Source organism: Anomaloglossus baeobatrachus, chromosome 1 (genome assembly GCF_048569485.1).
Source record: "Anomaloglossus baeobatrachus isolate aAnoBae1 chromosome 1, aAnoBae1.hap1, whole genome shotgun sequence".
Classification (NCBI taxonomy): domain Eukaryota; kingdom Metazoa; phylum Chordata; class Amphibia; order Anura; family Aromobatidae; genus Anomaloglossus; species Anomaloglossus baeobatrachus.
In genome coordinates, this window is record NC_134353.1 from 316,606,905 (window position 1) to 316,623,974 (window position 17,070).

Below are 17,070 nucleotides of genomic sequence, written 5' to 3' on the forward strand. Positions count from 1 at the left end.
TTTTCTCCAGAGCACCAACAACGCGGAGTGCTTAGCCATACTTTATTATATACTACTAATTTTTGGCTGTAGCACCCGTTGTGATTTGTAATAAACAAGAAATTCTCCATTTTTTTGTGATATTGGAAGAATAATAATAAGATGTCCCAGAATACATTTTCATATAATGATGAACAATCATCCTCCATTATCTCACGAGTAACAACTTCTGGACAATTTTTGTTTACCCCTACTGAAGAAACTAGGACAAAAGATTATGAGAAGGAATTGAGACGTCAGACTGCTCTGGAACTGCACCTGGTGACTATGGCAGAATATTACAAGTTGAAACGTATCCCCAGAGGTCTTAGGGTTTCGTTGCATCCCACCCTTTTTTCGGATAATTCTGAATTTTGTTCTATTTTTGAACAGATATTGAACAAATGTTCATTTGACTTAATGACACTAACTATTGATTATCTTCAGAAGGAATTGGATAGTATCTCTAAAAATATTTCCACTATTGAAAGTCAACTTACCAATACATTTTCTGCTACCGAACTTTCCAATATTAAATCTAAATTGGATACTACCATAAATGATTATAGGAAAACTTTACAAGAACGGAAAAGAGGAAAATTCTCAAGAGATGAAGAGGACTACAAAAAAGGCCGTGTGTACCGATGGCGTTGTGGAGAACCAGCTCCTCGTCGTCGTTTCTATCCCAGGACTGATTTTACATCCTCTGCAAGCTCAGGAAGCGAGCCAGAATCTTCTTCTTCTTTTTTAGGTTCACGTCGTCCGTATATCCCAAGAGGACGAGGAGGGGAAAGAGGAAGACCCCATCCCGGCGAGCGCATTATGACACGGTCCCAGGTAGGACGGATCTCGTCCTCAATATCTCCTCCTATACCTTGTCCCCCGCCGAGTCACAGGTATTACAAAAGGGATTAAGCTTCTGTCCTACACCTAGTTTTGACACGTTTAAATTAGACCAAGAACTTAATAGGTTTTATCGATCTCTTAGACTAAAGGCTCATTTTCAGACTCATCCTACTCAGGTTGATCCCGGAATCCCCTCGGGTGATTTTGGAACATCACAATTTTCATTACGCGGATTAAATCTGCATATGCCCAGTAGTTTCATGCCTCCTCGTTCCTATCACCCTGTGGAGACATATATCTCACTTGTGAAGACTGACGTTGAAGCCTTTATTCATAGAGTTAACAATGGTGATTTACATGTCAAACATAATATGACTACAGAGGAGTCGAATGCTCTCCGATCTTTGAAGCTTAATCCCTCCATAATAATTAAACCTGCTGACAAAGGGGGTGCGTTGGTGATTATGGATAAAAGTTATTATATTTCTGAGATCCTAACCCAACTTGCGGACCGTGCCACTTACTTGCCTGTTGCTTCTGATCCCTCCCCTAGGGTTAAAGAGCTTATTTTGAATCGAATATCTTATTATTCTCAGTTAGGAGTTATTGATGTAAAATTAGCATCCTTTTTGAACAAGTCTAATCCTCAGATTCCTGTGTTTTACACATTGCCTAAGGTGCACAAAAATTTGTGGCGTCCTCCGGGACGACCTATTGTCGCCTCGACGGACTCTCTGTTGTCGCCATTAGCTATCACTTTGGATCGCATTTTGTCTCCCTTGATACCTAATAGTGATTCGTATTTACGAGATACCACTCATTTTCTTGATCATCTTAAATCATTAGGACAACTTTCACCTGGCTCCATCCTGGTCACCCTTGATGTCAATTCGTTATATACGAGTATTGAACACAATTTAGGACTTGAGGCAATGGAATGGTTTCTCCGTACTTATACCACATTTTCACCTATCCAGATGGAATTTTGCCTCGATTTGTTATCAATAGTGTTGCAAAAAAATTTTTTTATGTTCCAAGATCAATTTTATATTCAAAATAGAGGCACCGCAATGGGCTCGAATGTCGCGCCACCATATGCTAATGTATTTATGACCCATTTTGAAACTGTATATGTTTATTCTCATCCCATCTTTAAATCACATATTACAACTTGGAAAAGATTTATAGATGATGTTTTTCTCATTTTCAATGGCCCTGATACTATCTTTGATGAATTTTTTCAGTTTCTTAATCAACAAATACCTGGTTTAACATTCACCAAGCATATGGATCAGCGGTCTATTAATTTTTTGGATACTCTGATCACTATTGATCCGCGAGGCACTATTTCATCGGACTTGTATGTCAAAGCAACCGATAGAAATAGTTTACTTCATTATAAGAGCTGTCATCCTCGCCATCTTAAAGATTCTTTACCTTATTCACAACATAAAAGGGTCGCCAGGATTGTGTCAGAGACTGGGCAACGAGAACTAAGACATAAAGAAATGCAGGATAAGTTTATACAAAGAGGTTATCCCCCTGATGTTGCCGATCATGTGGCACAGGATAATGTTATAAGAGAAAAACGACGTGGTCCTTTTATAACATTCGCCAACACCTTCCATCCATTTCATTCTGTCCTTCGGGGCATTATTTTAAAACATTGGCAATTGTTACACCAGTCCTATCCGAATGTAGACGAGTTTGCTGCCCCTCCTTTATTTAGCTTCAAACGACCATCCAATTTTAGGGATCTTTTAGTTCGGGCTGATATAGGGTCCTCAATTCGCAAGTCTAGACAAACATTTTTGGCCACTCCGAAACAAGGTAATTATCCCTGTTTGCGGTGTCCTCAATGTTCAAATATGGTGAGGGGTAATACGTTTACTCATCCCCACACTGGTAAGGTCTTTTATATCAAGGATTTTTTCACGTGTGACACGTCCTTTGTAGTGTACTTGCTGAAATGCCCGTGCGGTCTCGGGTATGTTGGGGAGACTACCCAGCATATCCGTGACCGCATTGGCAAGCATAAGTCGACCATTAGATGTAAATTGATGATGTTACCAGTCCCCCACCACTTTTTGACCTTGGGACACACTGTCTCACAGTTGAGATTCCAAATTTTGGAACATGTTCCTCCCATGAGACGTGGAGGGGACAGGGTCAAGAGGCTCAAAGAAAGAGAGTCTTTCTGGATACACACTTTAAGGACACTGTCCCCCCATGGCTTAAATCGTGAGTATGATATGCTACCATAAGCGTGTATATATATAAATTTGATGGGCGTATTAGATTCGTCTACATTCGGAAAAATTCTTTTGTGAGTTTTTGATGTTTGTGAGATTTCGTGATATACTATCACGAACCTCACATTTTTCATAAGGAATATATAGTCCGGTATGGGCAACAGCCATATGGTTGTTTTCATATGTAGGTATATATATATATATTGGTATATGTAGGTGTTGTTTATCATGTGTATATGCATGGGTGTGTATATATGCATGTTTTGGTACATGTATGTGTGCACACCTTGATATGCATGATTACTATACTTTATGTAATATGTCAGCTTTCCCTTGCCACTATGATATATCTGTGATAAGATTATATACATTTAGGGTTTCCTATTGCCTATAATTATGCGGTTGCGTTTTTCCATTATAACTGATGGTTGTTAATGTCTTTTTCAGACTCGCTGAATGTCAGGAGCGGTTTCTCCGGAGCTGTTTACGTCTTTTTCTTTCTTTCACTGCACCGCGCATGCGCGCACTTTCTGATTCTACTGCGCACGCGTGGCGTGCGTTTCACCTTCTACATTGTTTGCGTTTCACAATGAGGAAATTGGTACACGTACCCGCCCTGCACCACTATATAAACCTGCGCAGGGTTATCCTTTCACTCACCACTTCTCCTTTGACCACCAACGGAACAGGTAATGAATGGGTCTCTTGTGAACTTTGTTATCCGATGCTTGACTAATAGTAAGCTCCTTATGGACTTGGTGTTTCTTCTGGAGTCCATATATGCTTAAATTTTTTTCTCTCTTGACAAATTGGAATAATGTTTGGCTGGTTTAAGCCATTATTACTATTTACTTCAGTTTTTTTTTTCTTTTTCTTTTTATTGTTCACATTAGATCCAATATCTCATGTCCTGGTGTTCCCTGTGCCTTAATGGCATTTTATTACACAATAACCTGTTAATGATCAGAGTAACATGAGGTATGTGTTTTGCCTTATATAATTGACATCCTTGGTGGGGTCGGATTTGACCACTATTTTTGTTTTGTTCATTTTGAACCTTTTCATAGTCTTTCCTCTACCTAACAAGTCTACTCTATGTCAGCGGATAGTTGTTTGTTTTAGCATCACAAAGTTATATGTATGTACTTTTTTCTATACAGATAACTTCACTTGAATTGCACAAATGCAGATATAAGTGCTGTGAGTCCAGATTCTATCTTCCATTACCAGAGGTAATGGATAATTTCATTTGTTAATAAAATGGTGTCAATTTTCTGGTTATTTTTACTGCATGTTTTCATGTATAATGGATACTTTGTTTTATCATGTTTAGGATATGACCTTCTTGTCTATTTGATTTATGTACACATATATTTTGTAGTGATACCTTGTTTTCTTATTATTTAGAACCATAACAATTGAAGAAGGCGAATAGCCGAAACGTTTTGTTTAAACAATTTATTGGAAGATAAAAACTTTTTTCTGAATAAAAGAATTAATATAAAATTTTCTTTGAGTGCCGGAGTTTCTTGTATTATAGTTCGACATTTTTTCTCCAGAGCACCAACAACGCGGAGTGCTTAGCCATACTTTATTATATGCCACCCGTGGAATGTGATCAGAGATGACCACCGCTGCTGCAGAACCTCCGGGGGTGATGGAAGGCAGCTTGAGATGGGATGGCTCCCCATGGGTAGAGCCTTTTCCCCGGGGCAGTGTGTTAGTCTATAGGGGGAGTGCAGGACACGAGCACAATAAACAGGCAGACTCACGGTTTTGCAGTTTCTTTGTCTTTTACTAATGATGGTATTCAGCAGAGTACTGTCCACGGAGTCTGTGAGGGGTTCAGGGCTTCTCCCACCCAGCCGGGCCGTTTTGGCTTCCTTGCCTGCACTGTGTGTCTGTGGCCCTACTGCTGTATGAACTATGCAGCCGGCTCTGCTCTGCTCTTAGGTACCGACCTGACAGGCAACTCGAGTCCTTCCTAGTATGTTCCTGAACTCTCCTATGTTGCTTGTGTCTGTGGTACAGGTGAAAGATCTGGAATCTTCACTTCTCTGGTGGTAACTGTGCAGTATGTAACCTGCAGTCTCGGATCCAGCATCCGTTCTGTGTGCTCCACTGGGATGAGCTCAGCAATGCTCTGCCTCCCAGGAATGTTCCTCTGTGTACGCTTTCTCCTTTCCTCAGACCCTCAGCTAGGCCTGGAATTGGTCAGTGGATCCTGAGGTGAGCTAAAGCCAGCTTCCAACCTGCAGAGATCCTTTCTCCTCAGTGCTCTGCACTGAACTTCCAAACTGAAACTACTGACTATTTCCCCTCCCCACCAGAATATACAGGGAAGCAGCTTGGTCTCCCCCTTCTGGCCAGGAGGTCTTGGTGTTGTGTGTGGGGAGTTAACCCTTTGTGTTGTTACTGTGGCAACCCTGGGGTGCCACATTCCCCCTTAGTGAAGAACAGTACTCCTGGACTGTGAAACAAACAAACAAGTTATCACAACAATTATATATATACAGAGTCTCAAAAGGAAAAAATACAAAAACCTTAAAGCTCAAAAAGAGTCCAAAATGTTCAAAAATATATAAGTGTTCATACAGGATAGTCTCTGTAGGTACTGGGCTTATTGGTCTTAACGTTGCAATTATATAAACATTTCAATAACCAAACACTTCTTAAAGGTGTCTCTACTCTGGTCATAAGTGCAGTAGGCCTCACGGCCCTCGGGCCACCAACAATGTGATCAAGTTGTAACTCTCCGTGCTGCCACCTTACACCACTCTTCTCTCACCTTTTCTGTACACTAAACTGTTACGGTTTTTCATATAAACGTTATAACATATGTACATTTTATATGCAATTCCACATTAGTCTTTATATCTTGCTGGTATCAGACCCTGAGTACTACGCTGTGACCTGCGTACTGCTGGTGTACTGGGTGTACTTAGCATAATGGTGTGAGTGGAAGTGTACCTATTTGGTGTTTCTGGTACTTGTGAGGATGGGGTACTGACTGTAGGACTGGCAAGCCCACTGGGACCAGGAATCTGTTCTTCCTCTACGGTTTCAACTTCCAGTTCTTCATGTCTTGGGACTTCTTGTGGTATGGATTCTGATGTTGGTTCTGCCACTTGAGGGAAGGCGATCATTGGGACTACTACTGCTCCATGGTAATTTGGCCATGTTTTTGGGAAATCTCCTAAGACTGTATGGAATACATCTTCTTCCTTCTTGACAGGTTGTACCTGTACGGGTAAGGTGACTTCTGGTGTCTTCAGGGTTTCAGGACACTGTTTGAGTTGATCTCTTGACACGACAGCTGATGTCCTTCCTTCATCCTTACTGCTGAGACACACTTTGGGATTATCCATGCTGGATGGTAAGACTGTATATGGGGTGGTTTCCCACTGATTATCCAATTTGTTTGTACGCCGTTTCCTCTTGAGAACTTGGTCACCAGGTTGCAATGGGGTTGCTAGAGCATGCTGGTTGAAGTTTCTCTCCTGTCTTCCCCTAGCTTGTTGGAGACTTTTCTCTACGCACTCTTGTACTTGGCGATACTGTTGCTGACGTAGGGTATCCCAATTGGATTCTTGAACTTCTGCATCTGGCTTCAGAATTCCCATATCTAGATCAATTGGCAGTTTACCGGGCCTTGCACGCATAAGGTAAGCGGGGGTGCAGTTTGTAGAACTCACCGGGACATGATTGTACAAGTCCACCAAGTCTGGCAATTTCTCTGGCCATTGATTTCTTTCTGACTCTGGTAAGGTCTTCAACAGGTCAATCACAATATGGTTCATCTTCTCACATAAGCCATTTGTTTGGGGAAGGTATGCTGTTGTGCGGATCTTTTTACAGCCATACATGTTGCAGAATTCTTGGAAAATCTGTGATTCAAAAGCTGGACCTTGATCTGCAAGGACTTGTTCTGGGTAACCATGGGGTCTGCAAAAGTACGTCTGGAATGCTTTAGCTGCTGTTCTAGCTGTAAGGTCTTTCACGGGTACCACCACTAAGAAGCGTGAGTAATGGTCCACGATGGTTAAGGCATAGACATAGCCAGACCGGCTTGGTGACAACTTGACGTGGTCTAATGCAACTAGCTCGAGTGGTTGCTTGGTTACTATGGACTGGAGTGGAGCTCTCTGGTTCTGTTGATCCTTTCTTCTGAGGTTGCACGGTCCGCATTTTCTACACCAATCTTCAATTGATTTTCTCATGCCAACCCAGTAGAATCTTTCTCTTAAGAGCACTTCCAACTTTTTCCAACCAAAATGACCAGCACCGTTGTGGTAAGCTTCCAGAACCATCTTGACGTCTCTCTTGGGCACGATGATCTGCCAGACCAACTCATGTGTTTTTGGATTGGTGTGCCTTCTACAGAGCTTCCCTTGGTACAGGAACAATTTACCTCTCTCTTTCCAGAGCTGTTGTGTCTCAGCTGGGGCATTCTGATTAGGGTATGCACCTTGTTGTGTAAGCAGTTCTTTCACTAGCTTCACAGCTGGATCGCTGTCTTGTGTGTCAGCCCATCCGTGGTGTGCTAATGGGTTGATAGTTGCCTGCTGTTGTTTTTGGTAGACACTCGGTTGATACTGTCCCATCTTAGGATGGTGAAAGGCCGGCAGCTCAATTTCTTCCAGTCCCTCCGGTTCCTCTTCCACGTTCCCCGAGTGTGGCATCTGGGATAAGGCATCTGCATTCCCATTCTTGTGGCCTGCCCTGTACTTGATGACAAAGTTGTAGTTTGACAGTCGGGCTATCCATCGCTGTTCCAGCGCACCTAATTTTGCGGAGTCCAGGTGGGTCAACGGATTGTTGTCAGTAAAGATGGTAAATTCTGCAGCTGCCAGGTAGTGTTTGAAACGTTCTGTTACAGCCCAAACTACTGCCAGTAGTTCTAACTTGAAGGAGCTGTAATTCTCTGCGTTTCTTTCTGTAGGCCGGAGCTTCCTGCTTGCAAAGGCAATAACTTTCTCCTTGCCTTCCTGCTTTTGAGACAATACTGCTCCCAGTCCTACGTTGCTGGCATCCGTGTACAAAATGAAGGGTTGATGGTAATCTGGATATGCCAGGATCTCTTCTCCTGTCAGTGCCCACTTCAACTTCTTAAAGGACTCTTCTCTCTCATCACTCCACTGGAAAGGAGGATTTCGGGCTGCAGACTTCTTTGACTGTCCTACCAGGATGTCTTGTAGGGGTGCTGCTAGCTTCGTAAACCCTTTTATAAATCTTCTATAGTAGCCCACCAGTCCCAGGAATTGCCTCAGCTCTTTCACGCTGGTGGGTCTCGGCCAATCTCTTATCACGGTAACTTTTTCATGATCTGGTGCTACCCCTTCTGAGCTCACGACATGTCCCAGGTACTGCACCCTTGGCTTTAGAAGGTGACACTTGGATGGCTTGATTTTCATGCCGTATCCGGATAAGGCTTCAAACACTTCTGCCAGGTCTTGTAGATGCTGTTCATAGGTCTTGGAGTAGACTATGATGTCATCCAGGTACAGGAGGACAGTTTCAAAGTTCTTATGTCCTAGACAGCACTCCATCAGTCGCTGGAAGGTTCCAGGTGCGTTGCAGAGTCCAAACGGCATACAATTGAACTCACAGAGGCCCATTGGCGTGCTGAACGCTGTCTTCTCCTTATCAGCCTCTGCCACAGGAACTTGCCAATACCCACTAGTCAGATCTAGGGTGGAAAAGTAACTAGCGGATTTTAATGCAGCTAATGACTCTTCTATCCTAGGTAATGGGTATGCATCCTTGTGTGTAATGCGGTTGATCCCTCTGTAGTCTACGCACATCCTCATGGTCCCATCTTTCTTTTTAACTAGCACTAGTGGGGCTGCCCAAGGGCTACAACTGTCTCTTATTACCCCTGCTTCTTTCATTTCTTTGAGCATGTCTTTGGTGCATTGGTAGTGAGCTGGTGGTACTGGTCTATACCTCTCCTTTATGGGTGGATGGTTACCTGTGGGTATAGTGTGCTCTACCTCTTTGATCTGCCCAAAGTCTATTGGGTGTTTGCTGAATATTTGTTCATATTCTTTCACTACCCTGTATACTCCATGCTTTTGATGGGAGGGTGTAGAATCGGTACCTACATGTAGCTTTTGGCACCAATCCTCCAGCTTTCCTTCTGAGCCATTGTCCTCCGCCTGACTTGACGGGCTTAAGGGCTCAACAGTGGTGATGGCATTGTTATCAACCGTATATAACTTAGCCATGGTAGCATACTTTGGTAAGGTGACCTCATCTTCCGCACAATTTAGAAGGCGTATTGGCACTCTTCCCCTGTGTACCTCAACTATTCCTCTGGCCGTCAATACAGTACTGTCTGAGTACACAGGTTCTACCAGGGCCTGATAGTCTCGCCCTCTGATGCCTATTGCGGCTCTACACCAGACCAGCATTTCAGTTTTAGGAGGAATTACAATAGGTATTGGGTCACTTACCCTTGCACTGCCAATTTCACCTCCTGACATTTCTACCTGCTGCTTCAGCATCAAGGCTATAATTTCCTTCTGCAGGAGTCTCTGTTGCCCAGGTTTGGCAGTCTCGACGATCTGCTGCAAGACAGTAATTACCTCTGCAAAACAATTTTCAATTACATTCATTCCTAGCAGCATAGTTGGTTCACGTTCTCGTCGGTCAACATCAACAATGATAATACCCTGATTCTGCAATTCTACTCTCCCAATCTTAATGGTCATTTCTCTGAAACCAACCTGTGGTACTAATTCACCATTGCTAGCCCATATATTCAATGCAACATTAGATGGACCACTGCTAACATCTGAATCAGCCCAGTACCTCTTATAAAGGACATGCGGAATTGATGTTATTTGGGAACCAGTGTCCAGCAAGGCATTGAGCGGAATGCCATCCAGCACGATGGGGATGACTGGACGTCCCCCCACATACTTGTCGTGCCAGGGTGAAGGACCTTGAGAGTTCATTCCTGAGGAGCGGCCCGCCTCCCCAGGGGATCCCCATTTAAAGCACATTCACAGGCAAAGTGACCTGGCTCATTGCAACGGCGGCAAATGGGCTGTCCATCCGGCTGGTAGCGGTCGCTAGGTCGTCCTCTCGTCGCTTGGTATCTCCTAGGCCTCATCCATGGGACATCCTCCTTGCTGGTCGCCAGCTCAATCTTGGGTGCAGACTTGGATCCACGCAGCTCCTGGACGATTCTAGCCATGGAAGCAACAGTGTCTGTAAGGGCTTCAAGCTTTTGATGGAGAGCCTCATTAGTGATGGGCTCCAGGTAGTTAGCAGCAGCCGCTGACATGGCCGATGTCACCGGCACTACTGGCTGCTGGGGTGCCACTGTAAGGTGTTGAACAGAGTCTATATCCTGCGGCTCCTCCACCTGCTGGAGGCGGATGGCTCTATCCTTTAGCTGGGCAAATGTTAGTCCTGGATCCTGGATCACCATCATGCTCAGTTGTCCCCGGTGGGAAGGGGATGAGAGTCCATCCAGGAATTGGTCTATCAGCAGCTTATCTGCTCCAGGAGCTAAGGCAGGTTCTGCTAATTTAAGTGCTCTGAGCCCCTCCTGTAAGTTTAAGGCAAAGTCTCTTGCGCTCTCTCTAGGTTTTTGCTTGCATCCAAAGAACCTCATTTTAGCTCGGCTGCCAGCAGTGGATTCAAAAGCTGCTTTTAGTCCAGCTATTATATGCTCTACAGTGTCCTTTGCATCGTCCGGCCAGGATGTAGCCTCCCGCTGGGCATTGCCAGTTAACTGTCCCATAAGCATACCAACACTCTGAGCTTCTGTCAGTGGGTACATGCTGTAGTAGATTTTTAGCTTTCCGATAAAGTCATTAAGTGTGTTGGGCTCACCTGAGTACTGCGGCAGCCACACTGCACCCGGGGTGTACGGCATCAGGAACGGCATGATAGGTGCCGCTGCACCGCCGGGTACAACAGCGTCTCCCTGCTGCGACATCTTTGCGCCCCCTTAGATAATTTCACCAGTCTTCTTGACAGCAAGCCTGGGACACTTTTTTGCGTTTTCGTTCGGGTCGCAGCACAAAGCGCACCTCCTCTGCAAGCGGTGGGCGGAGTCTTAGTTTAGGCGCGATGTTTTCCCGCACGTAGCAGGTAATGGCGTGATTAAAGATGGCGCCTGGAAAATTTTACCAATGATGTTTTTGGATTTTTCCAGGTATCTTTGCAAAGTTTAAAGTCCGTTCTTTGTTGCAACAATTCACAGTGCAAGTCTTTTATGCGATGCAATAAGTCTTTACAAACACACGTCACCCGGGTTGCAGCCGGGTCCAGTCCGCATCCTGTTCGTGACGCCAAAGTTGTGTCACCAGGGACTAAGGGGGTACCCAGAACCGGGCCAAGGGGTCGCTTCTGGAAAGGGGATCACGGTGTCGTGACCCGGTCTGTGCTCCCTGGTTCCACAATAAAAAGGGGGGTTATGTTCGTGACGCCACCCGTGGAATGTGATCAGAGATGACCACCGCTGCTGCAGAACCTCCGGGGGTGATGGAAGGCAGCTTGAGATGGGATGGCTCCCCACGGGTAGAGCCTTTTCCCCGGGGCAGTGTGTTAGTCTATAGGGGGAGTGCAGGACACGAGCACAATAAACAGGCAGACTCACGGTTTTGCAGTTTCTTTGTCTTTTACTGATGATGGTATTCAGCAGAGTACTGTCCACGGAGTCTGTGAGGGGTTCAGGGCTTCTCCCACCCAGCCGGGCCGTTTTGGCTTCCTTGCCTGCACTGTGTGTCTGTGGCCCTACTGCTGTATGAACTATGCAGCCGGCTCTGCTCTGCTCTTAGGTACCGACCTGACAGGCAACTCGAGTCCTTCCTAGTATGTTCCTGAACTCTCCTATGTTGCTTGTGTCTGTGGTACAGGTGAAAGATCTGGAATCTTCACTTCTCTGGTGGTAACTGTGCAGTATGTACCCTGCAGTCTCGGATCCAGCATCCGTTCTGTGTGCTCCACTGGGATGAGCTCAGCAATGCTCTGCCTCCCAGGAATGTTCCTCTGTGTACGCTTTCTCCTTTCCTCAGACCCTCAGCTAGGCCTGGAATTGGTCAGTGGATCCTGAGGTGAGCTAAAGCCAGCTTCCAACCTGCAGAGATCCTTTTTCCTCAGTGCTCTGCACTGAACTTCCAAACTGAAACTACTGACTATTTCCCCTCCCCACCAGAATATACAGGGAAGCAGCTTGGTCTCCCCCTTCTGGCCAGGAGGTCTTGGTGTTGTGTGTGGGGAGTTAACCCTTTGTGTTGTTACTGTGGCAACCCTGGGGTGCCACACACATTGCACAGTCCCGCGAGAGTGCCACGGCGCATGCGCGAGATTATGGCCGCCCATTCGTGTTCGAGCTTTCGCCACCGTCTCCACCGTTCTGCGCAAGCGCTGGCCAGCTTACCTTAGCCCAGGAGCTGCAGAGGGGGAATCTTTTAGGTTTAGTGCAAAATTTCTGATGACAGGTTCCCTTTAACCTGCTTAGTTTGAGCTCTGAGTCTCCACTACTTCTTCTGGTACCTGTTATTGTTTGCAGCACAAGTGGCTCTGAGCAGCTTGTGCTGTTAACAAGGGCAGAGCTTATTGGCTGCAGCGCTGTGGGACAGTGTTGCAAAGGTAATAAGCTCAAGTTGCCTTTGATGAGGTGAGATATGGATGAACAAAGTCTTCAAGAAGGCCTTAAGACTAGCGTGGGTACCCGCCCCCATCTGTTGTGCGACGCGGGCAAATCTCTGCCCGTGCCACACAACATTGCCCAGACCCGTCACACTACTTACCTGCCCAGTGACGTCGTTGTGACCGGCGAACCGCCTCCTTTCTAAGGGGGCAGTTCGTTCAGCGTCACAGCTACGTCACTGAACTGCCGCCCAATAGAAGCGGAGGGGCGGACATGAGCGGGACGTAACATCCCGCCCACCTCCTTCCTTCCGCATAGCGGCAAGGAGGCAGGTAAGGAGAGCTTCCTCGTTCCTGCGGCGTCACATGGAGCGATGTGTGCTGCCGCAGGAACGAGGAACAACTTCGTTACTGCTGCAGTAACGATTTTTGAGAATGGACCCCCATGTCACCGATGAGCGATTTTGCACGTTTTTGCAACGATGCAAAATCGCTCATAGGTGTCACACGCAACGGCATCGCTAATGCGGCCGGACGTGCGTCACCAATTCTGTGACCCCCAACGAGTTCGCATTAGCGATGTCGTAGCGTGTAAAGCCCCCTTAAGTCAAATAGAAAGAAAAAGGGAATGTAAATTTCTTTAATAAGGCCAGTGTCACACTTCCAGTGACTCGCGCGAGGATCGAGTCTCATCTCCCAGTACAGCCTGCTGCTCTCGCGACAGGAGTGTGCAGCTGCATAGAAAGACATACAGATGCACACTTATGTCTGGAGAGCGGCAGGCCGTGCCACGTGATGCGACTCGATCCTCGTGCAAGTCACTCACAATTGTGACTGTGGCCTAAGAGAGAATGTCACCTATCAGTGACTACATTTATCTGTATTGTATACACTTTTAAGGTCTACAAAGAGGCTGTGTCCGTTATCTACCAGCATATAGTTAATGTTTGGTATCACAGTCTGCTCCCTCTTCTATCATGCTCCTGTGTATGGAGGACTATTGTTGCGGGTGGGGGTCGCCACCGCTTCTCTCTCTCTCTCGGGGGGCCTGCTCGGATCCGGGTTACTGCTACGGCTCGAGTGGTGACCAGACCCGGGCTCCCACGGCAGCCCGTCCTTACAACCATCGGAAAGGGGATATTTACAAGGGAGGTTGTCTGTGACGCCTCCCGTGGGTTGCGGTGAAGGATGTTGGCACCACCGCTGCCTGTTGATGGGGCGCCTGGGGCTGATGGAGCAGGGGGGCAGCAAGATGGGATCCCCTCCACGGGTAGGGGAGGTGTAGTCCTGGGGCCCGTGGGTCGAAAATGGGAGTGATGGCTGCTGGAGATGGCGTGCCGGACCAGGGAACAGTGGTGTACTCACAGTTCAGTAATTTCACACAAGTCCAGTAGTAAACCAAGTTGCCAGTGGCTGGCTGCCTTTGGAGGGTGCATTCGAGTCCCGCACCCAGATTGATGAAAAGATATCCCTTCCTCCTGCACTTTGTGTTTCCTTTTCTTTTGGACGACTTCGCATGGAACGGAGAAGTCCACTCTTGGTTCTATTTGTGTTGGGAGCTGTGGCCCGCGAAAGCTAACCCTTGGGATTTCAGTGGGTTCTTGGTGGACACCCTATCCCCCGCATTGGGCTTCCGTTTCACGCTATCTGGGCAGTAAATTGAGACAACGTCTGGAACCTTGTCCCCGGCTGGTTAATTGGAGAGGGGCTTGCAACCTTCCTCGCCCTAGGGTCCAGGCACCCCGACTGTGCACGGCCTCCGGACCGGATTCCCGCTGTCGGTACCGGCGGGCTACAACCCTGCCCAGGTCCACTTTAGATCTCCCGCGACCGGAACTCCATCGCCTGTGGCTCTGCTCACTGTCTGCCACCTAGCCAAGTCGACCAGGGGCCACTACCCCTGACTACCACTGCACAGTCTTCACTTGACTCCTACTTCCACTTCAACTTCAGACTACACTTGATCTACTGTGTTCTCCTTCACCACCTCCACTTACATGTTGTGTTCCCGCCTCTAACCCCCTCATGATCTCGCTCACTGGTGTGTCCCTATTATCATGAGGGGGGTGGCTAGGCTTTAATGGCTGTGTGTTATACCTAAGTGTCGGTTTTCTGATGGTAACAAGGAGAATGTACACATTTGTGACTACCTGGTTTTGCCAGGGCGTCACACTATGGGCTGTGCATCATACTATATGGAGGACTATGGGTTATGCATCTACATACATAATTGCCAGTTGCGGATGTAACCGTATTCCACAATGCACTACGGTACTGTCAGTTGCGCAGCCGCCGTTTATAGGCACATCATAGCTATGGTAACCAGGGACAACAGTACTGGCGGAACCCAAATTGTGGGCTGAGTAAGCACAATTCTGTTCCCAGTCTAACATTGTGCTACCCATACCACATCCAGGTATAATGATGGGTTGGTGTTTTAAATTACACATTTGTGATGTTACGGAGCAAGAAGCAGGCGTGGCTGGGTATATCCGCCCTTGCCCAACATCGCCATGCCTTGAGCGATGTTGCGGTGAGGGACGAGACATGGCAGCACTGACGAGACATGGCAGCTCTGACTACTGTAGACATGACAAGACATGGCGGCACTGACGATAGAGAGAGAAAGGAAAAACAAAATGCATATACATTAGGTTTAATGACTAAGGTTAACTAAGGTCACTCCAGGGGCCTCCCCGCCCGCTGTCACACAGCTGGGAAAAAGTGATTGTGGAAGCCCTGGAGTCTGACTTCAGATACCCTCACTGATGGCACCGCTCTCACTTATGAAGTCTCGCAGGAGATCACGAGTACCGCGAGAGTTCCTGAGTCAGCCCGCAAACATCACTAAGGTCACTCAGAAATCTAACAGCAGTGCCACTTACTAAAGTGCAGGTTTTACACACAAGAAAACTTCCTCACTTCTCCTAAGAGGCCCACAGGCATTGCATAATACAATGTACCACCTCCAATTATAGTCATAACGGCTTACAAGAGACCATGTTATGTAAACACACACACAACGCACAGGAGAGACACCACATAGTGAACACAGCTCAAGAAACACAACACCAAATACCAATATACAGCACACAAGGAAGAGACAGTGCACAGGGGTGAAAGACGTCAAATGACGTAACACATACAATACACAAATGCAGAGGGATGACATACAACAGATATATTGAAAAGCGCAAACAGTGTGACACATGTCCACTGCTCCTGTCAGCACCACTAAGCATAGACAGATGTTAATTTCACCGCACTCCCGATGCGATAGCATCGGGCCTATTTCTAGTGATACTATATGGAGAACTATGAAGATGCAGTACAATAAATGGAGGACTAAGGGGGCATCATACTATATGGAGGACTATGGGTTGTGAATTGTACTATATGAAGGATTATGGGGTGCATTATACTATAAGGAGGAGTATGGGAAGTGCATTATATTATATAGAGGACTATGGAGGTGCATAAAACTATATTGAGGACTATGAGTTGTGCATTATACTATATGGAGGAGTATGAGAAGTCCAGTACACTATATGGAGGACTATGGGCTGTGCATTACACTATATGGAGGACTATGGGAGGTGCATTATACTGTTTGGAGAACTATAGTCTGTGTATTATACTATATCTATATACTATACACTATATATACTATATACTATATATATATAGCTATGGGGATGCATTATACTATATAAAGGGCTATGGGCTGTGCATTATACTCTCTGGAGGATTATGGTTCTGGGGGTGGGTAACTGGATATTTACATTTGTGTTCCAAGTAGGGTAGGGACAGCTGAATGTTGTGCTGAGACAAAGAACTGGATGTGGTTGCTGATGGTGCTTGCGAACGTGCAATAACAGGTGAAGGGTAGGTGCATCTATGCCTGCATCCTGGATAGGGGATTGTCAAGCATGTAGCACAGGGGAAGAGGCAGTGGTGTCACCCCCAGACACTGATTATGGCCCTAGGCTTTCAGCCCACCTAGTCAGGTGCTTTGATGACACATGCCTGAGAATGCTGGTGGTGATCACGCTGGTAGTGCTTAGACCTCTGCTGATCTTGGTATGGCACAGGTAGCAAATGACCATTCTTTTATCGTCCTCACTTTCTTGAATATAGTGCCAAAATGGGGAACACCCAACCCTTAGCAAGTTAACTTGCCACGTGTGAGTGCTATGGGGAAAAGTTGTTCACCTTCTCCTTCTGGCCTCCCCACTGCCTCTTCTTGGCATTGTGGTGGTCCAGATCCCCTGTGCACTGCTGTCCTCACTGTGCATGGCAGCTATCCAGGTTGGTTCAGTGACTTCATGATCCGCACTCTGATGCT